Below are 3,711 nucleotides of genomic sequence, written 5' to 3'. Positions count from 1 at the left end.
ATGAGGGCAGACAAATGCACTACAGTCAGCTGAAAAATTACTTATTTGTGAACAGCAGCAGGACCCAACAGTGCAGCACCACAAAAAAAGAAAACAGGGATAAACCCTAAATCGCACTCTGTAACAGAATGTTAGTAATGGTGTGCATTGGTTTTTATACAGTCTTCACAATTCTGAGCAGCAGATAATTTGTGTAGCAAAAAAAGCACTGAATTGCGCTGAAAAATGATAAGATAAGATGGTTCATAAAGTTCAGGCAGCTTGTTGATCTGTATGAGGCAGTGAAAATCTGCCCCTCTCTGCTGCAATGCTCAATAACGTGAATAGGAGGTTTAGCTATCAATGATTCTTCTCAGTGTGAACAGCAAAGCACTCTGCACTCCTGTCTTTCCCCAATGCTGATGTGACTAGCAGTTGCAGTGTAACGCTGTGGTATAAGCAATTCACACACATGCAGTCCCGTTCTCTCTATCTCTGAGTGCATGGATGAAATGAAGAGAGGCAAGATGGCTGCCGATTATATACGGCTGTGACATCACAGGGGTCAATGAATGCTGATAGGCTGCATCTCGCATGTGATTCAGGGTCATCCCGCCTACCTTCATTCCCGCTGCAGTTTCCCACCCTCCCATGATCCCCTGCCCCATGTACTGACATGTGGATCCGCCATTTTAGGTCTCCTTTAGCCAAGAACGCTGTAAAATGGAATTTAATCAAGCGAATCGCGGCTATATTCGCATTCGTTGCAAATCGAATTTTTCATGAAATTCGTAACAAATTCGGGTTCGTCCGCTTCGATTCGCTCATCTCTACTCCCAACTCAGTTCCATGCTGGGAGCTGTAGTACTTGCATTAATAGACAGATCGCAACAGGTGTCAGAAGTGACACTCGCTGTGATCTGTCTATTAATGCAGGTACTACAGGTCCCAGCATGGAGCTGAGTTTGCTCCATGTTGGGAGCAGTAGTACCTGCAGTCAAAGACAGATCACAGTCGGTGTCACTTCTGAGATCCACTGCAATCGTCCTGGATAATGTATAGATGCGGGTCATGGCTGCTTTTCTCTGGTCCCCTACACTGCTGTGTAGTTGTGATTGGCTGGAACCATTTGGCCAATCACAGCAGGAAATATGAATCTGTGATGTGAAGAACTTTACATCGCAGAACATAGTGCAGGATCTTGCAGAAGAGCGGCCGCCTGCTTCTATGCATTCATTATACAGGAGGATCGCAATAGGTGTCGATCTTTCTATTATTACAGGTACTACTACTCCCATCCTGGAACAGTCTGTTCCATGCTGGGAGTAAAAGTACTACCTAAAAAAAAGAAGAAAGAAAAAAAAGTGAAAAAGTTAAAATACAAACACACACTTTATTAAAACACATTACTAAAAAGTTTAACAAAAAAAACATTTAAATGGCTCCTTTCTACATTTTTATTATTGTTGGCTACACTGAGGACTGAGCCCTTTTTCGCAATTCTGACCACCGTCATTTTAACCATTAATAACTCTAAGATGCTTTTACCGATTATTCTGAGATTGTTTTTTCATGACATATTCTACTTTATTTTGGTGGTAAATTTTCGTCGTAACTTGCATTCTTTCTTGGTGAAAAATCCCAAAATTTCATGAAAATGTATAACATTTTGCATTTTTCTAACTTTGAAACTCTCTGCTTGTAAGGAAAATGAATATTCCAAATAACTTTTATACTGATTCACAAATACAATATGTCCACTTTATGTTGGCATCATAAAATAGACATATTGGAGGGCTTCAAAGTATAGCAGCAATTTTCTAAATTTTCATGAAAATTGCAAAATCTGAAGGGACAGATGTTACAGAACCACAACTCCGAGCATGCCTGGGCAGTCTAGGCATGCTGAGAGTTGTAGCTTGGCAACATCTGGAGGGCCATCGTTTGGGCACCATTGTAATAGTGGTCTCCAAACTGTGACCCTCCAGATGTTGCAAAACTACAACTCCCAGCATGCCCAGACAGCCTTTGGCTGTCTGGGCATGCTGGGAGTTGCAGTTTGGCAACCACTAGGAAGGGCAGCAGTAAACATCGCTTACTGCCCCCTTCCCTCCCCCCCCACGTCACTTCCCTACCTGCGCCGCTGATCTCCGCAGTCTCCAGCGATGATCGGCGGTCCCCACGGCATCTTCTCCTCCAGGTACCGGCCGCCATCTTCTCCCCCCGTTCTGCCCGACATCCAGGGGTGGGCAGAGCAGGGGGTTTCCATGGCAACCCCTTATCGTGCACTGCCATTGATCAGAACTCAGTTCTGACTAATGGCAGGGGATAGGAGGAGATCGCAGCACTGCAATCTCGCACCTATCCCTCAGGATGATCGGGGCTGTCACTGACAGCTCCGATCATCCCTATTTTCTGGGTGATCGGGTCACCAGAGACCCGATCAGCCCGGAATAGGAGAAAATCGCATGTCTGAATTGACATGCGATTTTCACCCATCGCCAACATGGGGGGGTCTCAGGACCCCCCTCGGCCATGTGCCGGGATGCCTGCTGAATGATTTCAGCAGGCATCCCGGTCCGGTCCCCAACCGGCTAGTGGCGGGGACTGGAATTCCCACGGGCGTATCCTTACAACCTCAGTCCTCAAGGACTTTAAAACGGGGGCGTATGGATATGCCCACTGTCCTTAACAGGTTAAAATTGTTTAAAAATGTTGTTATAGAAAATAAAAATTTTGTTAAATAATTTTTTTTACTGCAAAAACTTTGTGGAATCTTAGCATTGGAGTATAAACAAAATGCAGTGAATGAAGAAATTTGTTATTTCCAGTCGGATTTCCAATCGGAAATTCGGATTTGGTGAGAATAGAAATTTTCATGAAATTCGGAATGAATTCAGATTCGTCTGATTCGATTCACTCATTACTAATTACATTGATGACAATTACATTGATGACCTCTCACCCGTATATGATCAGGGGGTTCCCCCCCCCCCCTCAATCAGCAGATCATAAGGTCAGCAGTACAGCAATGTCTATACAAGTATTGTTTATCCTGGTATTGCAGCTTAGCCACACTCATTTGTTAGGCCACTTTCACACTGCCGTTTGTCTCTGGCAGTGGGAAGCCCGTTATTTTAGGATCGCGAATAACAGGTGAAAAATTTGTGCTTTCACCTTCAGGTAACAGGCCGTTTTTGGCCGAAAAAATAAATAGAGCCTGACATACCCGTTAGTGGCGGGTCCCCAACGGCAGTGTGAAAGCAGCCTTAAAGGAAAACTGTCACATGTTCACTCTCGCACTAACAACAGGTACTGACAGATAGTGTGGGGGACACTGATTAATATGATCCCTACCTTGCCCGGATCCGTCCACCCGTTTGCCCACAATCTCAGTTTTTCTATATATATGCAAATGTGGCTGTAACTGGCACGGGTGTTCAGGAGCCTATTGGCACTGTGACGTCAGCGCTGCCCGTCTGCAGCACCGCCCGCTTATGAATATTCATCCCCCCTCTGGCTCTCCCTCTCCCCTCCGCTACTAACTCATCTTCACTGTGCATGTGATGCTTCTTGACATGCGGCTGGACGGTTCCAGGCAAGGTAGGGATCATATGAATCAGCGTCACCCGCACTATCTGTCAGTACATGTGGTTAGTGCGGGATTGAACATGTGACAGTTTTCCTTTAACTGTATTTCTGAAACTTAAAATTCTTAAAGACGACCATTAA

Source organism: Hyla sarda, chromosome 7, assembly GCF_029499605.1.
Source record: "Hyla sarda isolate aHylSar1 chromosome 7, aHylSar1.hap1, whole genome shotgun sequence".
Taxonomy (NCBI): domain Eukaryota; kingdom Metazoa; phylum Chordata; class Amphibia; order Anura; family Hylidae; genus Hyla; species Hyla sarda.
Note: the sequence above shows the minus strand (reverse complement) of the source record.